The sequence below is a fragment of the Lonchura striata genome, chromosome 20 (genome assembly GCF_050655825.1).
Source record: "Lonchura striata isolate lonStrDom1 chromosome 20, ASM5065582v1, whole genome shotgun sequence".
NCBI lineage: Eukaryota > Metazoa > Chordata > Aves > Passeriformes > Estrildidae > Lonchura > Lonchura striata.
In genome coordinates this window covers 12099640-12121805 of record NC_140722.1, presented here as the reverse complement: position 1 = coordinate 12121805, position 22166 = coordinate 12099640, and the positions used below count along the sequence as shown (strand labels likewise).

The 22166-nt window shown below is 38.0% G+C and overlaps 1 protein-coding gene across 3 annotated transcripts in view; it reads left to right on the top strand.

Moving 5' to 3' along the window:
- Positions 1 to 22166, top strand: part of PHACTR3 (phosphatase and actin regulator 3) — a 99057-nt gene that overhangs the window by 12816 nt on the left and 64075 nt on the right. Inside the window, exon 1 of one of the 3 annotated variants that reach the window (XM_021553576.4) lies at positions 14322 to 14910. The exons of the other annotated variants lie outside the window; for them this stretch is intronic. The gene's annotated coding sequence lies outside the window, so the exon portion shown is untranslated. Of the gene's footprint in view, positions 1 to 14321; positions 14911 to 22166 lie in introns of those variants that run through there. 3 annotated transcript variants of the gene reach the window in all.

Here is a 22166-nt window from a genome sequence, read left to right as displayed (position 1 = left end):
ACTGTTACATACTGAAATCTGCAAAATTTGTCATGGCAGTGCTTATTTCCTGCCTTACAGCCTCAAGTCAGATCTTACAGTCCCTCGACACCAGAAATCAGCAATCCCATCTTCAGGGGCACCACTAAAATGAAGTCCTTCCACTTCATTAAACATACAACACATGTTCCAAACTTTAGATTCATGACTGTTGCTGTGAAATTTTTAATTACACTTCCTAAAACCCAAATTTTTGTTCCCTCATTTCCCTCAGAACGTCCACCTGTGTGCAAACCAAAACCATTGCTAGCTTGGATGTTTTATAGCCTCCAGGAAAAGCACAGAGATTCCACTGCAGGCATTTCACCATTGCAGCAAGCCTGGCTGACCCAGAGCTCCTGCTCTCATCTTGTCATTTGGGTGGCTTTCAGAAGCTGTGAATTCAAAGTAAAAATAATGTGTCTGGAGTGGTTTTAAGAAACTGTTTTATTTCATCCGTTTTCTGCCCAAAATGCACTCTGCCTTCTGCGATGTGAAGAAGGCTTTATCTATTCCACTGCCCTCTAAGTTTGCTTCAGGTGAGAGCCTGGTTATTTAGAATATTTCCTGTGACAGATGGGTTATTTACAGCAATTGTATCCCAAAGATGTGTAAAGTATCATTTTCATAAATTGTTGGTAGCTTTGGGATCCCAAGTATCATATCCAAATCAGCAAATTCCAAGTGGCTCAAGCATCAGATTTCAATACCACTGATGTTTGAATAGTAATTATATATAGTTTTAGGCTTTTGTCTGAAATTTAACAGTTTCAATGCATTTTACTGGGCATTTCACATCTGTGTTTGTTACCATTGACCATCAGTTTGTTGGACTGAGGATAATGGGAACACACAGTTGCACATCTGAGCCAGTGCATCACTGTAAAACTATCTGCACAATTTAAATGCCTGGACACTAAACTGTGATTCCTTTTCAGGTCCTGTGCTATCATATAATCCATATCCATTGAAAATTGATTTGACATGCACAATCACTGTTTAATTGTCATATATCCTAAGGAGGCTATTTTATAGAAATGAAAACAATAGTGTAGGACAAGTATATGGTTTTCTCTAATAAGCAAGTTATTGTGATTACCCTGCCCTAATAGCATAATTGCATTCTGGATGTTCTCTCCTCAGCAATAACTCTGGTAATTACAGTCTATGTGTGGTCCAGGTCCTGGCAGGGGGCAAGGGGGTGGGGTTTGGGGATTTGCTGTTGTTGATGTTGTTGTTCAAGTCTGAATTTTAAAAATATGTGCTGAGATTTTTCTGCAGTGCAGCTTTGGTCAGGCTCTAGGATAATCTCCAGGATGAGAGAGAGTAGCTATCAGGTTTTAATTTTTCATTTTTTACCACTGCTGGGGGGGAAAAAAAACCAACTGAGAAAAGGAGAGGTAAGGAGGGGATGGCAGCTATCACCTGTTTACCTTTGTATTTTTTGTGTTTTCATGTCAACATATTGTGTGAAAAGTACAACCCAAGGGTATCTGGATTTCTGACATTTTCTTTTTTCATGGCTCATGCCACTGTAAATCCATCAGGCCTGCAGTCACATCCTCACAGTAGCCTGGAGTGAGCTTACAACCTCGAGCACCAATTCTGTCCCTAATATCCATAGAGAAGAGATTGCTCAAACTTCAGCTATATTTAGGACTGGATTTCAGCTGATGCAATACCACTATAAGAGCTCTTTCTCCCAGAAAATGTAGAGCCAAATATTAAGGCATTTAGTTATGAAAAGAGATGAGAACAAACCTTTTAGATCCAAGATGATTTAAATGTGGAACAGTCCTGTAGGGGTGCTTGGACAAATCTACTCTGATAGTACTTAAGAAGTGCTACAGAACCATCCTTGTTTTCCAGTTTTTCCCTCTAAAAATTACATTTACAGCTGTAATATTCCAGTCCTCCTCTCCTTGAAAAAGACTCCAGGAAACCCAACCCCACCTGAAGATTGGTCACCTAAAAAAGAGAGAAGCCAAGCAATTATATATGTCTGTAAATAAGTTATTGCTAGTGGGTTTATGCAGAAAGTGTTCAAATACTCAAATTACAGCATTAAAAAAAAAGTAGCAGCCCTAGCAGAACAGCCAAGGTTTGACAGGGCCCAAATAACCCATCCTGATGGTGTGGCTGAGTCCTGATGGGAAGAACAATTTCACTGCTGTTGCATTGGGAATTCTTGTTCCATAAACAACAACCTCAGTTCTCCTGGGAATACTGCAGTCACTTCAGGAAATAATACAGCTTGCAATTTGTTAGTTTGTGATACGCACTTTGTTTACTATGTGAGAAGAGATTTAGTGAAATGGCTTGGGGTTTGAAACAGGATTTTTCAGCTATTCATAATTTTGAAGCTGATTTAACCATTCACCTGGAATTGTGATGCAGTGCAAGTGATTGCACAAGTTAATGGCAATTACAATAACTAATAGGCACAATGAAGTGTTTTGCATATGCACTCATGGGATTTTTGTGCATGCAAATCATTTGTAGATTTTGTACAAAGTTTCTTCATTGTATGTAAAGGAACTCTTTTGTATGTTGTTACCATGCCTATTTTATTTAGCACAGGATATTAAACTAAACATTCAAAGAATTCAAGCACACAGCTACCACTGATATATGTGTTATAATTGACTGATTGCTTAACCGATTGCATGAATAATGCTTATTTTTTTAATCAAAGGTTGATTCTTAGGTGTTTGCCTAGTTGTCTGGTAGATCAATGGCTGTATTTTTTGCTAGAAGGGCAAAAATTATAACTGAGCTTTGAGAAAATCCCTTTGGGGATTTTCTTGAGAATCTACAAGTGGAAGAACTTTACAAGAGTTGATAGCTCAGAGGCCAGAATTTGCCAGACTGCTCTTCTTCCCTTGGTTTTGGTTCATTACTTTAATGTTTCTTTTTATTTTATTTTTTTGAGACTGAAAAAGTCATGCTACTACAAGTCATTAAGGTTGTTCACTTTCACTCGCTCCTGTTTTGTCCACACCCAGTTCCTTTCCAGGTGACCCAAGAGCAGAGTCCTCCAAGAGCCAAGGCTCCTTGGAAGGGTTTTTCTTCTGTACATCTTTGCTTTTGGAAAATTCTGATGAGATTAGCCTTGAGCTCTGCATAACCAGTTTCATCATGAAATGGAAAAAAAAAAAAAAAAAAGAAATGGGAAAGAATCCCTAAATTCGGGGAACCAGCTTGCACAGGAGGACAATCCAGAAGGCTGTAGCTCTATCAGTGGAATGGTTTGGCAGTTCTGTAATGCAGCCCAGACTTCTTCCAGGGAGCAGAATGACTCAGTGCAGAGGAGACAGAGCTAATGATGGCTGAAGAGTCCTAATGATGCGTGTTGTGTACAAACAAAGTACAAATCCATTATATTCTGCTTTCATTTTATTAATTGGTCATTCATTACCCAATGTGCTGTCAATTAAGTGGCTCTAAAGAAATTCATGGTATCCTCCTGTTCCTTTTATTCATAATAAATATGTCAGTCTCTCATTAAATGCCTGAATGGTTAGAACATGTTTAGAGGATTTGACATTGTCTACCTCTTCACAGTATGACCCAAGGCTCTGATGACACAATTAAGGCACGCTCCAGCAGACAGAGCAGCTCCCCACAGTGAGCTTCCTCAGTGGGCTCGTCCAAAGTCATAAGGGTTATGATTCAACGTAAAATCAGTCTCCAGGAGTGTCTCAATGTACACCCTGCAGGAGAGTCTCAGTGTGCTTATGGCTCAGAACTCACCGAGTCTCAGCCTGTGCTGGAGTGAAACTCGTAGTGAAACCCCAAGCTTGATAAAATCACCAATTCTTATTTCAGAGCATTTGGAAACAGAAAATGTTTTAAATTCTGACAAGCAAGGTACCAAATAGTCATGTTAGTCTGGGAACACAGTCAAATGGTTCAATCTATTCTAATTTGGCTAATTTCTCCTAAAAATTGTAGTGGTCTCTCTCATTTAACAAAAATAGGCAGCATCTGTGCAAAGCAAGGTTTGCATAGCCAAGCATATGTTTTGCACACATGCAAATAAACTTAATTAAGAGTTGCACTCAGTCACAGAGTGAATGACATAAGGTATTGGACTAGGACTGAGCAGTGCCACTTGTGTTTGGCTGCTGAGTGCAGACAATACACATTTCAAATGCTGCAGAAATAATCTAGCACATCCAAGCTGGCGATGGTGACAGGAAAACTGGGAAATCAAGGGAATATGCAGATATAAAATATGGAGGTGTAAATATATTACTCCTCGGGAACTATTTGCTCAGCTATAATGGATGTCATTGCATCTGACTAAATCAGTAAAGGCTGTGAAAGCAAATTTGGGTCACGCTACCACGTTAATTAGTAACTACTGATCTTACTAAGCTTATTGCCTTCTCAACCAGTCAAAAACCTCCAGATTTTTGCCTCCAGTTCCCCAGATGATCTGCAATAACTTTCAGATTGCATTTTATTTAGCTGATTCTGATCTGAAACGTAACAGGTTTTGCCCTTCTCAAAAAATAGAGAAGTAGCTAAAAATGCGAATTGGAGAGAAAAGTCCTTGCTTCTTTTTATAGTCACAGTTTGAATTTCATGCATGGCAGTAGCTCTAAGGCACTGAAGCTATTAGATCACTTTTAGTTCTACCTATTATGTGAGCTGTTTTAGAAGAGAGGAAAACCTACTCAAATATATTTAAAGATAAAAGCAAAACATGAAACACAGCATTTTGAACGTATGCGGGTGTCTGCATCAATGGCACTCATGAGGCAAGTGCATTCTGAAACAATCTCACAGAGCCTGAATTCACAACCCAAACCATTACATAAACACTGCCAGCTTTAGATGTGGCTGTTTCATTTCCAGTGGAGCACTGGAGGTGGCAGTGACACGTCCTGGTGCTTCCTTTGTCACTAATTCACCAGTCCCAAAAATCCAGTGGCAAGGGTGGCTTTACACCCAAACTGGGGGACAGATCCTCAGTCCCTGCAGTGGGGCTGGTATCAAACATACTCAACCCCTGAGATCTCTGGATTTCCAGCTGGTGGAGGATGATTCTCCAGTGGGACTGGGAGAGTTAACTCAAGCTGGGGAGCTTGAGTTCTCCTTATCTTTCACTTTCTCCCACATACACCCCCATTATCTTTAAAATGTTTTAACTGCTTCTACTGGGCAGAGGAAGAGGAGAGGCAGGGTAGGTTTTTGTCAGAGTAATCACCTTGTTCTCTCCATTTAATCAAGAGGGTAGATTTATGTAACCTCACATTTGAGAAAGCAATCTTGAATTGAATTCCAGCCTGGAAAAGTCATCCAGATGTGTATAATGAAACATAAAATAAATGGAGTGCATAAAAATCTCTAGGATATTGTCTTAACAGAGGGACATTCATTCTTAGAACACACTCATCTCACTTGAGCTTGCAAGCAGTGCCATGTGCTGCCCTTTCTGTGCAGGTCTGGGGGAATTGGACATCCTCCTGCAAATAATGTGTGTTAGAACAAGCTCCCGGGCAGTGGGAAACACCCATGAAAAAGTTCTGTAGCTGCTTGTTTTTCCATATACTAGAGGTAAAAGTTTTGCCTAATGAAGAGATAGAGAGACTACCTGGGATTTTGGAACCACTTGTGTGCCTTTTTCTATTCTATTTGTGCTTCCTTTTCTTTCAAAGGGATTTGGGGGTGCTTGGTGCTTCACAGTGCTTTGAACACAGCGAGTAAAGGGAGTGTGGAATTCAGACTTTGGGAGGACTTGTGAAAGTCAACAGGAGATGGGCTAGAAATAAACCCTGAGTGTTAACATTTTACTACAAGGACTGCTTGTAATCCAGTATGGCATTCAATTTCTTCTTATGCTTTCATAACCAGGGGCTTTATGGGTTGTACATATTTTTTATACACTGACAAGTATTTTTAGCCAAAGGTATTTTTGATTCCAGATGCTCCCACAGGATTGGAATTGGCCTTTTCCTTTGGTCTGGCTCAACCTCTGGGCTGACTCAGCGCAGTAATGATGTCTTCCTGAGATACATCCCTTACCTAAGTGACACATTTGTGAAACAAGAAAGGGAAATGTACAGGGACTCTAGTGAAGATCAAAAGAATCCATATCTTAATTTTCATCTTTCCTTACTACTATGCAAGAATGAAAAGATATTTTCCCCCATCCCTTGCACAACATGATTTTTAGACACAAAGACCTTCATTCTGTAGTAGAAAGATGCTAAAGCAGGTTTCTTGTTAAAAACCACTGTTCACTCTGTTTTTCTAATACAAAAACATCTGTGCTTTCCTGAACAGAAGTTACGTGGTGCTGAAGTAAAAACTGAAAAGATCTTTCTGTTTCCATTGAAGGAAACAGTTGAACTTCCATCTACATCAAAGGATCTCTTTCTGTACTCCTTGCCATTTTAATGGTTTTCTCTAGTAAATCTGAAGGCTAGAAGAGCAGTTGTCATGGGAACTGGCAACAGATGACTCAAGAAAACAAAATTAAATGTTGGCTTGATGTCAACAGCTAATCTAGTGCCCTGCCAACTGCAATCACAGCTAACACGAGCCTTGCCCAGCAAGCTGTGATTTGAAAGGAGTTGCAGCCAAAGATAGAGTTTCTCACCCCATGAACAGAAGAACATTTTAAAAACTTAAACTAATGAGGGGACCCAAGAACTTTGGAAACAGTGAAACTTGGAAACACATGTTTTTTTAATTGCTGAGCTAGAGTCTTTACAGCCATAAATCACAATTTCTTCTTTGACATCAAAATTGTGATGTCAAATTAATTACCATTTCAAGATCTGTCTTAGCATTTTCAGAATCCATATGATTGATTTGTGCTGGGACAGAGTCCAAAAATTTTTTCAAATTGTGGTTTTAGTGCATCTGTTATCTAGAAAATCCAATTCCTATTCTATAATCTATTTTGCAAAGGAAAATTTTTAAGTATATATGTATAATATATATAATTTATCAATATAAAATTTATATTTTATAATGATATAAAATAACAATAAGTTTTATTCTTTTGCAAATAATTTTACAAATTTTATCATAAAATATATAATTTATTATAATATAATTTTTAGACATGGAATTTAAAGACTTTTTTCCTAAGAAATCCTTCTTTTGTTTGTCATCAGTAGATTTTAAGGCCTAAAGAACTGCATTGAGGACTGTAATTCAGAGAATATATAAAAACTGCCTTTTATATCCAGTGATGGAAAATACAGTCTTGGTTCAGAACAATCTGCTAATACTTGGCTCCTCCTAGTGACTGTTAATTTAGCCCATATGGAGTGTAACAGAAAATAGAACAATCTTGAAATAAAATAAGAGTGTGTTTAGAGCTTGTTTACATAAACACAGCCTATGAAAATCCATGCAGGTTCACTTACGAAAGTACAGTTTAATTAATTAACTATTAAAATCTGTGTGGACACTCATATTGAGAATTTAAGTGAGCTCAATTTAATTTAGCTTTATTCTGTTCCAAAGTAAATGAACCTAAATTGAATTAGGATTACTTTAATTCTAGGAGAGAGTATTCATGCAAATATACTGTGGTTTAATTAAGCTACTTCCAAGCACTCACACTTAGGTAAATTGGATTAGATTTTGTAAGCATTTCCATGCAAAAAAGACAGTAGGATTCATGGAAAGGACAAATTTTGGGCTGAAATGTCTTTGTGTGCAGTGATGTATCAGCCTGGCCACTTCAGTAAACATGCAGTGATTGATTTTTCTCTTTGTTCTGGGATCTCCCGTGTGCATTTTTGCCATGTTCTCTCTAATCTGTCCACATTTCAGGTAACTTAATCAGGAAGATTTTCTAACCTTACTACAGTTGGAGTTTTATGAAGTGTATACCAAAATTGTCTACACCCACAACACTTGGAAGCTGTGGAAATTTTAGACTCCCAGGCCAGTTTTGTTGTCAGTAGTAAATTGTCAAAGAACTTGTTCAGAGCCTACGACAGCCTTTTCTCTAAATATTAAAGCTCTCATTAGCTTGACACATAATAAATCCCGTAGGTCCTCATTTGCCTTTTTACATGTATAAAATATATTGAGATGCCTTCTGAATGAGCATCTCACACACATCTAGATCAGTTTAAATCAGGAATAGATTAATCTCAACCTACCCAATGCATCTCCAGGTTTTTCCACACTCAGAGGGAATAAAAATCAGCTAAACTTACACAGAATCAATCTCTAGATCTATCCATCTGCTGAAGGGACTAAAAATGGGTGTCTGTCTCAGTGTGCGTGCATGGGGCACACATTTTGGGGGGATGTAGCTGAGGAGAAGGGAGAAGTAAGTTTTCCAGGGGCCAGTGCCCTGCCCTGGTGGGTGAGTGTGTCCAGGATGTTGCTCACATGCTGTTGCCTGCTCCCAAAAAACCTCATTGTGGCCGGCCTATCATGAAGCTAAGAGGTAGCTGTGCTACAATATTATGGCTTTGGAGATTGTTTAATTTATGGTCTTTGTTCAAGATCATAAAGGCACGATTGAGCCCATATATTGTACATAAAGAGTTCAAAGAAAAGTACATGCAAGTGCAAGTGCTCAGTTCATCTGGCTTTTCTTCCACTGCAGCTGCATTGTGCAGTACTGAAAGTAAATAGTGTTACAAACTTATCTCACATCTACTTGCATTATATTCCTCGTAGACTGACCTATAAAGAATGTAGTTAACGAATAAAATATAAAGTTTAGAATAAAAAAACCCAATTTCTCTAATTCTGTTCAACAAGTGTTGAGATTTCTCTGTGGTTTTGATGGCTTTTATTTTTTTTTTTAAAGCTTTTGACTTTTTTTAGTGCATCAAGGCCCTTTTCTACTGGCCGTGCACAGTTCTGAGCTGACCTTGGTGCTGAACACTGGTGTGGCCCTCCCGGCTCCCACATCATCACATCCCTGCAACTCCCCGGGCGAGAGATAGCTGTGAGTTTATATAAATAATATGTTGGGATATCCTACTCTTATTAGCTGATTAATGTAGAGCCAGTCTCAAATTCTTACAGCAATTTTGGAGGGAGGCTGATGAAGAGAGGCCCAAAACAACAGTCCATGAAAGCATTACCAGACAGGAAAATCAACAATTCTTGACATGCTGATTTGTATCTGTGGGTATGGATGAAAACTTTATGCAGTTTAATCCTCCAAGGAATGGAAATATGGTTCTAAGGCTATGGGCTGTGCCACCTACACTGTCCTCATATTCAGTTGTTTCATGATTTATCCCATATAGGAAGGACAGAATCCCACGTTTTCAGAACTGACTAGAAACAAAAGATGCACTTTTACACAGTGCAGAAACTGCCTTTTCTCTGGTTATTCTCTGAAAAGACCATCACAACTTCAAATGAAAAGGTAGGAGAGATTGTGAGGAATGCTCATAGAATGTGGGAAGTGATAAGAGAAAATCCTACAGGGATTACAGTTGACTGCTACTGCTTTTTGACATCACTCTTTTCACTTTATTTTATGTTGGCTGGTGAAAAAGTAGTCATCCCTGTTTCAAATTATATGCTTTGTGTGACAAATGTTAGAAACTCCAAAAATCTTATTTTAACAAGTGTGAAGAGAAATACATGTTGTGTGTGATATTAGGTAATGTCTGTAAAGCTTCCCTTCAAAATTTATTTAGTGCTCAAACTAGGAATTTCAATTGCAAATAGAGAAATTAATTCCAAGGAGTGGTGCTGGTTATCAACAGCTGTTTCACCTTCATATTTTTTGTACAAAATGAACCTGATTTACTGTTTCTTGCTTTACCAAAGTTACTCTTGCACTCTAGAAAAGTGGATAATTTACAGGCTGTTAAGCTTTTCCTGCTTTGGCCAAGTGGAATTTTCTACTGTGCTTCAGTGTTTCTGCCTGAAGGTCAAAAACATATATTTGGGGCATCTGTAGAAATATTGGTAAATAATTGATGGATGTGGACGTGTATTTTATTTGTAGGGGTTACATAAGCAGATCTCAGGATCACAGAGTGATTCAGGCTGGCAGGGATCACAGAAGATCATCCAGTCCAATACAAAGGTTCTTTGCAAGGAAGAGTTTCTAGTTTCACAGAGGATGCTGTGATTGGAAAAGAAACTGAATTGTGAAGTTATATCTTGTTACTGCAGAAACAAGGGTACAGCATGATGATATTTCTTTGTTCTGTCATATACCTTAAGAAGAGCTCTTTTTCCTGTAGAAATTAGTGTTGGTGAAATAAAACATCCAGTGTTGGGTCTTTCACTGCTTTTGGAGTAGTACTTAGGTGTAATCAGTTTAGGGCCACAGTATCCATCCCTCACTCACAGAGCAGTGCTTTGCTCTCTGGCTTATCACAACAATGGTCAACAGCAATATAACTGATGTAGTGACCTGAGGAATCCTGGCAGGATCTGTAATTTGCATTAATTACACCCTGAGCCTCACTCTGGAAATAGCACATGCTGTCACAGGGGCTCAGAAACTGCATCAGTGACATCTTCAGCAACTGATAATATTTCCCATTCACTGTAACTATTTACAGAATTATAAACATGTATTGATAGAAAGCCCTCAAGTGCTGACCCTGGTGCAGTTGGAACGATGCATTTAATCATTCATCACCTGCACTGATAAATTCAGGCTTAATGATTTTAATCATAGCTCAGCATTGCACTGAGTGGCTTCTGTTTGGAAAACTCTGTGTTGGAATAATCACTTGAGACCTCTGCAAGGCAGATATGGCACTACAGACTCCCCTTGCCTATGTTAGGGCTCCAGACTCTTACCTGGGCAGCAGCTTTTTATCCCTGACATCCCAACGTTAGGAATCTCTTCCCTCTTGCTCTCACAGGAACTCTACAAATCCACTGACAAAAAGATAGAAATACCAACAGAAAACATGTTTAAATTCTCAGCCCTTCACCATTTCAGTGTTTCCCCCTTACAACAATTTCTGGGCTCGGACAGGCTTTTATACAACTCAGTTGCATAACAACCTTTCAGTGAACCATTAAATTGCTTACACATACAACAAAATTCTGTGACAGATGATGAAAATAAAAATTGAAAAAAGGCCTTATTTAGAAAACAAAAGGAACTTATTGCCACATTTTAAACCCCTAAATATCCCTAAATATCCTAATTAAGATGGAGCAAGACACATAGTGATAGTAGTATGTGAATTTTCTAGCTTTTAAGTATAATTGTTAGGACATTATAAAGATACTTCCAGAAATATATTGGAATCTCTGGTCTCTCTTTTTGTACTAAATATAACATTAATTTCAAATCAGCAAAGGTTACAAATGTTAATTACTGCAGTAATATCAAAGTACTCCAAGCATGTTAAGTGTATTCAAATGAAAAAGACATTAAAATAACAGAGATTTCTTTGGGTTCATGACAACAAGAGAACAAATGCCTCCTTCTACAGTATTTCTAATCTAAAGTTTTTGCTTTAAAGAGTAGCTGTTTCCAATTATTATGAGTATGCCTCTTCTATGGGTATTCATTAAGTCTGGTAGAAAAAAGTCTCAAAACTGAGTCTAAACACAATTTACGAGTATTTAAGAAATACTGAATGTTGTTGTCCTAATTTCACCTAATTTAAAACCTGTTAAGAAGGATTCCTCAAATGCCAGTTTTTCTTCATTGTGAGTGTCTCAGAGAGTTTTTTGATTCTATTTGAAGAGTTCTAAAATTAGCACTCAGCATTCGATGCACAGACAGATTCTTCTCATTATAATTTTTTTTCCTTGGAAAACAGGAATCAAAAGAAACAGAAAATCCACGTTGGATTTTCAAGAGGTGACCTACCCAGTGTGCACCCAGTGACCCCTTGCTCAGTGAGGAAACAAGATTTTCAATAGCCACATATGCTTTGTGTGCTCTGTCAACTGCCCAAACCATTACCTGGTAACTTTGACAATTTAATCTCTTTTTACTGGAAGACTTTAAAAGAAGTTGCACAGTAAGGCATCAGAAGATGGAATGTTGGCCAGCTTCAGTGAAAGGAGTCACAATTTATTACCAGCAAAGACTGTCTTTTATTTTAGCTATAATCCAAAGACCTATGAATCTCATAAATAAATTAATGTCTTCTAACACAGAAATACATTGGCAGCTGAAATGTAAACTATTATCCAAATCTGTTGCCACATTCACAGAATTTTACATGAGACATTTGGGATACTTTATGAAATTCATGTGCTTGAAGCATGTTTGCTAGGAAAATCTTGACTAGAACTTAGTTCTCCCTAAGAAATGGAGAATTCCATTCTGTGGAAAATACAAAGTGTATGAATGAAGCTGAGATTCTAAAAGAGATGCTTTAAAAAGGCTTATATTCACTGTAGAGATGATTTATTGCTGCAGTATAAGTACCCAGAGGTGCTTCATACCTGGAAGTGTAAAAATGAGAGTTCTGAGTCTCCTGCAGAAAGGGAAGATTAAGTCTGAGTCCTGTTAAGGAGGCAGAATTTTATTTATGGCATTGAAAAATCTGAAGTGAAGCCGTTCTAGGCTTTTGGGGAATTTTGCCCATCAGCAAGAGTACAAAGCTTCAGCTTCCTCAAGATGTTTATTCATTTGTTTTCCTGTATCCAGAGTTTCCTCTTGCCTTGGCTGCTGCTGTGGCTGTGACACAGCTCCTGCATTGGGTAACTCCTCTAGGCCTGAAGAGTGATGATTCATAGAAACCTCTGCATCAGGATAGATTTGTTTATTTTTCACTTGCATTTAAGAAGCTTTTCCCAGATTTTCAAACTTGTGTGCCTAAATTTCAAATATACAGAAGCTTAGCAAACATGGGTTTAAAACTCAAGCCTGTTTGGCATAAGGCATCTCCCTGACAAATGAATCCTATTAACCTTGTAAAGACTAAGTTCTGCAATGTAAGCACATGTTTGGGAACTTTGCTTTAAGACTCTTTAATTTTTAATAGAGATTTTGCCTAATATTTTTATTTACATTTGAAGTTAGGTCTTTCTTTGTCATAGCTTTTACCAGAACTTCAGTAAGCAGAAGGGAATTATTTCTGTGCACAGATTGGTGAAAGATGGACATTGATTTTTTTTTTTTTTAAATTAACTGCCACTGACATTAATTAAAAGATTCACAATGATAATAAATTGTTGGAACAGTACTTCATTAAACTTATTTTCTAAAGTAACCCTTAGGGAATAAACAATGGGCTGTCCACTGAAGTCCTATTTATGACTGAAAGCTCTTTTTTACATATGTTCATTGAATTAAACCAAATCAATTTTATATTATCCACATGATTAGTGCACTTTTTTCAGAAGAAGCAATTTACCTGAGCTGCAGTCGATCCTTTAGTCACTGCCTAAACTATTCTGGAAAATAAACGTGGGTGGTTGTAGATGATGCATAAGAAGACTCAATAAGAGAAAAAACTGTTAAGATCTATTTCCTGGGGGAAAAAAAGACTGTGATTTACTTTAAATTTATAAGATTTTATTGAAAATGTGTTTAGATTTTCTCCCTGGGTTTTGGCAGTTCTCTAGTCTATGCTCAGGTCTCCAAAGTGGAATTGTTTGCCAGACTCTTTCAGGAATTACATGATCTAATATCTACAGAAACAGACAGTGCTCAGTTTACTTGAAAAATATTTTCTTTTAGAATAGAAAAAAATTAACTTTGGAATGTGGTTTTAATTTCCAGCATTTCAATGTACTACAGATGTAATACAATAGGTTGTTCATTAGTAAAGACAAGTGAAATTTCAACAGAGAGCTCTGAATATTGATTAAAGTGTACAAGAATTCCTGTACCAGTGTTTTTTGGCCAGTTCTGTGGAGACACCTTGCAAGCAAAGACCTTCTAAACCACTTTGTTTTTCACTTGGATCCCATTTTCTGCATCATTGGCACAGAATACTTGCACAGAACAGTCATTGTGGTTTTAAGTCTGCTGTTGCCTTCGTGCAGGAAAGCCAGTATTTTTAAATATAGATGGTAATAATATGTTCTCACTGACAAAATAATGTAGAAAACCATTCTGAAATATGGCTCTCTGGAAGCTGAGAGCAATGCAGCTGTTCACTGAGTCCTCTCCTGTTTCTTTTTTAAATCCAGAGCATCTGCCTTCCAAACACTTCAGCATTAAGTCACCCTAATGAAGGCATTTAGGATTGCAGGAAGGAAAAACTGTTCTCCTGGATTCTGGGAACTATCACTAAGATTGGGTGGGGAATAATATGAAATGTAAATATTCTAGAAAATAATAGTAAGGGGAGAGGCCAGAACAGACTTTCACTACTGTAATTTGGGCTGGAATCTTTTCAAGCGGTGCTGGAGCAGTTTGCTGACAGTGCTACAAGACAAAATTGTCTTGGGAGAAAGGAATCACAGGTCTGATGTAGTAGCTGACCAAAAGTTACACTGGGGTTGGAGGCATTTTAATGGCCAAAACATCTCCAGTGTGTTTGTTTCTGGTGTTACACCAAATCTAGAGCTCTGTTCCAGCATTTCCAGTGAATGTACTGGTTAAACAGAGATTTTTCTGCTGTGGGAGAGAAAAAGAGAAACTTTTGCAACAACGAGAAGTTGATTTGCAGATTTTCCCTCTGGTTCTGCATTTAGAGAGCTGAGCCCAGTTCCGAGCATTCCGTGGGCTTGCACTGTTGCACACATCATTAATGATCCCGGCGCCCGTCAGTGCAGACATGATTTCCGTGGTTAAAATAGGAAATGCATTCATCTGTTTTACATAATATACACAGACCTGGAGAGAGCCCAAAGGGTCCATCCTCGTGTTCCTGTGCAACTTGAAAGAGAAAGTGAAGGAGTTCCAAGGGAGAGCAGTAGCAGAGGGTGGAAGGAAATAACATTTTTCTGCCTCGGATTGAGCTGCTGCCTTCTGTGTGCTCCGAGCAACAGCAGCTCTTGGAGGTGAGTAGCAAGGGATAAAAGAAATGAATAAGAAGATGGAGAAATATTTCCTCCCTGCTATAGATGCCTTATTTTCTTTAACTGATCTGTTTGCTGGGATTTTTAGCTAAGGTGAGTGGGCATTAAAGCTTTGGATGTTTTAAATGTATTTCTGAGGTTCTGTATTGAGGGAATGCTGCGAGCTTTTAACATGAAGGAATTAGGATTTCTTGGATGTTTTGCTTGTGATAAAATATGCAAGAATGTGTTATTTCTGTGATCATTAGGAATAGAGGAAAAAATTCCATTGGCTCTCTTTTACCTAAGCAAGTAGGATGATTCTTTCAGACTTTTGTGCTCTGAAAAGCCTCCATTCCATAACCAGGAATGTTTTCCTCCCAAACTGGAAACTGGGGATGGTGCTGGCAGATCAATTGCATAACTGTTACATGTGCTTATTTCAGGATCAATAGATACACTTTTCCAATAGGGAGAGGGATTTATGTCTGCAGTTATGTTGCAGGGAAGCTGGAGGGAATGGGGGCAGGAAACAAGGAATTTTTCTCGCTGCAAGTGCCATAGTACTTTTGAGTTTAGGAGTGTGTTGGATAGCTTGTTTTTTTCTTTTTGCACTGATGAGAAAAAGAGTTTGCTAAAAAAATCCAACAGTGCAAGAAAATTTCTGTCTGTGAAACCTCTAAATCTGGTCAGGTAATCTAACAGTTGCCCAGCAAGCCTCTGACTGCATTTTGTTGTAGTTTGAAGATACAGAATGTTTTTATGCTACCTAGTACTTTAGATATTTATGTATATTAATTTTCAAACAACAGTTGAAAAAATCAGCAAAGAAATGTATTCTTTTAAAGAACGTGAATTTTTTCAGTCATGTATATGAGCCAATATATAGGAGCATTCAGGAGACTACTTTTTTTCCCTGTAAATTTGGATCTGCATTATGATTAAAGTGCCTGGTGAAATTAAATTCACAAACTTAAAAAGAAGCCATCATTTCCCTTCCTCTCTCACTCTTCCTACACAGTATTCATCTGGTATGTGAAAAGCTGTTCTGTGGCTTCCACATAAAAGCAAAGGGAAAAGAAAGCCAGGGATGATTTAGTTAAATAACGATTATTTTCAGGATCCTTCTAAAGCACAAAACAAAATGTTCTCCAGATACTGTGAAAATATATATGTAATTTCAGATAATCACATGTTATATACCAGAAAGCTGCTATGTTGAAAGCACATTATGAAAATTTTAAAAGCAGGCTCTAAAAACTTAGGAAGTGCCAGAATTATAGTTGCCTCTGCAATCTTCACTTGGTTTCTTGTGCATATGTATTGTGATACAGCCTTAAAGTGCACATCACAAACATTTTTCTCCAGTAATCTGTGAGGGTAGAAATTATTAATATATTCTGAAGCTTTTATATAGTGCTTGTCACTTTTGCTGCTGCACAAAAGCCCTGAGCAATGTGGGGCTGGAGGGTCCACCTCACAGATTTGAGGGGTGTGCAGAGCATCAGAGAGAGATTTGAAAATGCTGATTTTGACTGCCTCACTTGAGACATGTACCTATGATTCTCCAGACCCATTAGATAAGGCAGCTCTTTACATGCTTAGAGAATAACATCTCACTAAATTCTGTTGTGGATTCTCAACAACCTCAAGATTTACATGGCAGCTATACTGTGAAGATGAGCACCTTGTTTAAATGATTTAATCTTTTCCCCCTGGCACTCTGGCAGGGGTAGGAGAAAGAACCCAGACCTCCAGGGCCTTCTCCATCTTCCTTTTTCCACAGTTCTCTGACCCATCCACAACTTTTGCAGCCAAGTCATCTTACAATTTCTCAGGGAATGACTGTAGAATATTGCATAAGATGATGTGGCTAACAGCAGGCATGTGAGAGCTCTAATAAAGACTTCAGGGTATCAATTAAAACAGCCCCAGACCTTCTGCACCAGTGTTTTGTCAGCAGAGCTGCTGCAGGGACTTACATGGTGACAAACTGACCTGAAGGTGGAACCTTCACCATCACCCATCAGGTATTTCCCAAGAGAGAAACTATCTAAAATCTTGGACTCCATTTGAGCCTCTGGAGGACAGTGTGCTTTGAATTCAACTTGTTTCATTCCCTTCAGATCTCTCCAGCTGAATTTTGTCTCTCGAAATTTTCTTCCTTTCTTTTGTATGTCTAATCCTACACTTTACCATTCCAAGGCATAATTTTTCTTCTCTTCATTCTAAGTCTGGGACAGAGTTTCAGGACGTGCTTTGAAGGCCAATCCAGTCAAGAAGTTGTTCTGCCTTTAGCTATTTGTTTCCTTTCCCACTTGTAGTCCATCATCCTGCACTCAGCTCCTTGTCCCCAGTTTTGCCCACTCAGTGATTTCTGAGGCAATGCTGTGAAGTGTAGCATTGAAATAACCCAGGATATTTCTTTAAAAACAGAAGTTAAATAATACACTCTATAGGGTTAAGGAGATTTGCAGTGTTTCTTTTTAAAGTGAGCCTAGAAAGAATATTTTAATCTCCACTGAAATGAACAATATGGTTTTTTTTTGCCATTGGATTTTTAGTCAATAGATTGAATCTGTAATGTGTAATTTTTTAGAAGTGGTAGCCTTCACAGCATAATAATCTATAATGGCTATGCTGTAAGCATTAAATGTTGGACATAAGAGCATGCTATGAGTGCTGTGTGACTATTGGTATTATGAGTGGGTAAATTATACTTGATTAATTTATGGAGCTCAAATCTTGTCCACCACCAAGCCCTTGTTTCTGCTGGAAATCTGGCACTCTTTTGCAATTAGAAAACAGTCTTAAGCTAACAGAATGTGATTGATGCAGTTTTTAATGGGTTGAAAAGGAGCTGGTTTATAGTAGACCTCGTGAGGTAGCATTGTGGTATTTATTTCAGCATGGTCTTAGTAGAAAGTGCCCAGTACAACTTCAGACTTGTGTGACTGGAGCACTTTCCCTCACTCTCCTGGTGGTGTTTGAGATGAACAAACCTCAAATGAGAACAAGTAAAGGATTTCCAGTTCTGCATTAGTGTTTTCCTTGTCTGTGGTTTCGACCTGAACACTCAACAGACTTGTGTGGTAAAGTGAGAGTGTAGCACAAAGCTGTTTGGAGGAAAAAATCTGCTTTCCTGGGGAAATAGGAATGTTTTCCTTAATGAATGGCCATCAAATGAAATCTGATTAAGCAGAGAAATGATGAAAATCCCAAAGGCCTGTGTGGTGAATGGAATTAGATTCCTCTTTGATTTGTAGCAGACATTTTACCTTTGCATTGCAGTTTGATTTTTCTGTTTCTAATCTCAGAAAGGGATGTCTAGGAGAGGTTACTTTGCATGGTAGGATATTTTCCATCCTTTTTGGCACTTTACAATAAAGACTCTCACTAAAGCAGCTGTAGGGAACCTTAGTGAATAGTGAAACTTCCTAAAATAAATTAGATGAATGACTGCTCTGATTTACACATTTCCTACTATGACCAGAGAACTTTCTCATTGTTTCCAAGCATTGAAAAGAAATTTTGTGAATATTTCTAGTGTTAATGAAAACACTGTCCTTTGATTTATATTGTTTAACTTATTTTGTACTGGAGAGTCCTGTGGCAGATGCTCAGATGATATAATCAGTAATAGATCAACTGATTTCATAAGAGCTGGAACGATTTATAGCACTGATAGTGGATCTGCCCTTGAAAAATTATATTCCAAAGTGCTTAGTTGTCTGTAGTAGGAAAACGCTTTGTGGTTAGAAAACTGGATTAAGGAAAGGATCTGTTCTTTATTCAGTTCTTCAAGACTTTGGAAAATTCATTAAAATCTGTGCTGTAGTCTGTCTTGTAAAACTGGGCTAACCTCCTTCAGAATATTTAAATTGCAATCTCTTCAAAAACATTCTCATTTATCAATTATTTTCCTGGTTGTTTTTCCATCTTATTTTTTGGAATTGTTATATGGCTCCAAAAATACTCTACACCTACCCTGCAGCTTTTACAACAACAATTTTTTAATTCTAAGTTGCAAAAAAACTCTCCAGAATTCTTATTTGGCAGGACTGTAGAGCCCATCACTCCGGGTGAGCCTGAGCCATTTACAAATAGGGGCTGGTTTGCTGTGAGGAGTGATCACACAACAATTATGTTATGACAGAGATCTAAAACAAGAATGAAGATGTCAGAGCTACCTAGCAGCAAATGTAAATTTAATCTTAAGATAAAAGCATATCAAATATACCCAAGTGGCTTTTTTGCCAGAGATGCTAATTAGAAAAAGCTGGATTATGCAAAGCCATTTGCTCCAAATGGCTCTTCAGGGACCAGGTTAAGGAGGAGTTTCCTCTGTGTGGTTTGGTCTTGTTTACAGAAGTTCTTAATATTTGCAAAACTATCTCAGTGAAAAAAAAAAAAAGTCAAGTGAATAAAAGAGCCTTAAAGGGGACTTTGGAATTTTCAATTTTCAGTGGGAAAAAAGATCATGAGGAAAAGCTGTAAATTGAAGATATGATCAATGGCAGAAGGTTCCCCTGCTACAGCCTGGATCCTTTTCTCTTCAAGACAAGAGGGAGAAATAATTTTGGCCACAGTAAACAACTGTTTTATCGAACAGCAGTTTTAGGACCCAAAGAACTGAATTCTGAATTTCACCTTGAGTGGTGTTCAGGGCTCAGTTCTAAAGGGTTGAAGGAGTAAGAGCCAAAATACTGTTTAATTTGGGGGGATAGGAGGCCCAGTGCATTCAGGTGCTTAATTTGTAGGAAAGGGCCCATGTAAAAATGAAGTGATCAGGAAAAAAGAAAACCCTAAAATAAACAGTCCAGAAAGCAAGATGCCTACAAGAAGACTTCAAGTGGATAAAAATATACTGTGTTTGAAACCCAGGTGAAAAATATGCCCATAACTCAAGATAAAACTGTCGTAAAACACAATAAATGGCAGTGGAAAAATTAAGGAGATACTGTAGGGAGAAGGTTGGCATTCAAAACTTAAAGTTTGCCAGGATGGATGGAGCAGGATCACCTCAGAAACTCTGGGCATATTTCTCCTTCCCCCTCCCGAGCCCTGAAATGGTGCTCCTGTCACATGGAAGGATCTCCTGCCAAAGCAACTGCCAGGAATGTCCTCTCTATTAAACACACATCCATCCATTATCCCAAGACTCCAGAGGACATTGCAAGTGGTAATCATACCTTTCAAAGTAAATTAAATTCCTTGTATCCCTTTTACTCAAAGAGGATAAATGAAACCCAGATGGAAGGGAAAGGTTGCTCAAGGCCACCGGGCAAGTCAGTGGTAGGACTGTACAAAGAAAAAAAATCAACAGATCTTCCAGGTTTGGGGTATCTTGACTCATGCACAAGACATTCTTTATGAAAAGTGACACAAGAAATGTAAATAGTATCCAATTTATCAATATCTGCCTGAAAAAACCACACTGAAGCAAAAATACCATAAAACTTGGGTTTGATTCCTGAGCTGACAACACTGGCTGTGTGAGAAGCTCTCTAAAATAATATCTAATTAATCATGAATTTGCTATTGTGCAGCCAGTGGAACTGTATCAGTTTATAAATACTGTACATAGATTTCCCTGGCTGGATGACAGGATTACTGCTGTGAAATTTTTGCAAATCTTTGAAATCCTGCAAAAGGAGGCATCATCAGGCAGCAGAGAAAGGGATGACAAAGAGAGGAGAGGCAGAAATACAAGACTGGTCATATTAACAGAAAGCTGAATTTTAACCTGCAAATACAGGTTTAAAAACTGCAAATGTGATAGCCCATTATTTAAATATGTGGTAGCACAATCCCTCCTCTGACTGTGCTACCTTCAAAGATGTTTCTGTTTTAATAGATTGGGTGACATTTAAAAATCCAAGTGTGGAGAGAGTTGCTAATATATTTAGACTGGGAAGCTTCATTCTGGTCATCTCTGCCTCCAGCTTCCTCTTAAAACATTTAATGGACCTTCATTCCTCTTGGCTTCTCTGAAGTGGGGACTTTAATTTATTTATGCTGATGAGGAACTTTTCAATATTCTCTTCCCCTCTTGTCATTACAGAGAAGAGAGCAACCATTTTTTAAAGGAAACTGTTTTTTATCTAGAACATGCAAAATTAAAAAGATACTGGAAAATGCAGCATAATTCAGGCTCACAGCACTCTTGAGACCTAGTTAAAGAATACCTGTTAATGGATTAATTTTTCATGCTCCACATATACAGAGAAATGTATTTCAGGGAATATATAGGCCTAAAATATAAAATCAATTTAAGAAGTAATGTGATGAAATGGTAGAAGCTGATAAAAGCACTGATTTGACTATCCATGATTTGTTAATAGTACAGCAAATTCCTGACTTCACCCCTTGTGCAGTGGTTGAAGAGGAGAATGCCACACGTGACTAATCTGACAGTTACTGGAATATTTAATTCAGCCAGCCCTCTCTCAACCTTCTGCTTCTAGTTAATCTATTTTATATCATTTGGCCACCAAGTATTCCTTTAAAACTAAAGCAAAGGTCAGGATTATTACACATGAAGGATGGGTCTCTCCATCCCATCTTCCCATTGAGGCATCTTGTGCTAGCTTTGTGCACCAAATTCCTTCAGATTGGTTCCCTGGTCCTTCCTTGTTCTTTAATTCTTTCTGTAAAAAGCTCATCTCCCTCCCCCCAAAATCTCAAGAGTCTTGTGGAAGTCATGTAACTTAAATTAAACCATGGGCTATTGAGCCCTTATGACTCACTTTACCAAGCTCTGCTGAATAACCACGTGGGCCAGAAAATTTAATTTATTTCTATTGTCTATCTGCAAAAACTATTAATGATTTTCAAGAAGAAATAAGCTCTGTCACTCACAGAAAACTGAGCTATCAGACTCTAATGTTATTTTTGCAGCACTATATTTTTTGCTAAAATTAGATCTCAGTCTCTTGCAAGATTATCCAGACGTGATCACCAGGCACCACTACCTCAGCAGCAGGAAGATGGACAAACACATCCAAGTATCAAACTTTCAGAATGTAAATTTCTGATTTTTACTTTAGGGGAATAAGGCTTGAAAATGTGATCCAAATGCACTCTACTGGTTCAAAAAGCAGATGGCCAAGGGGATCCATCCCTTTCTCTTGCACCTCTCCCACTGCATGAAAATAAAGTAGGGGCATATATGCAATTTTCAAGGGGATGTAATTCACACCCCTGGCAATGGTAATGAAGCCAAAGGACTTTCTCTTCCTGTGTCTGCAAGTCAAAAG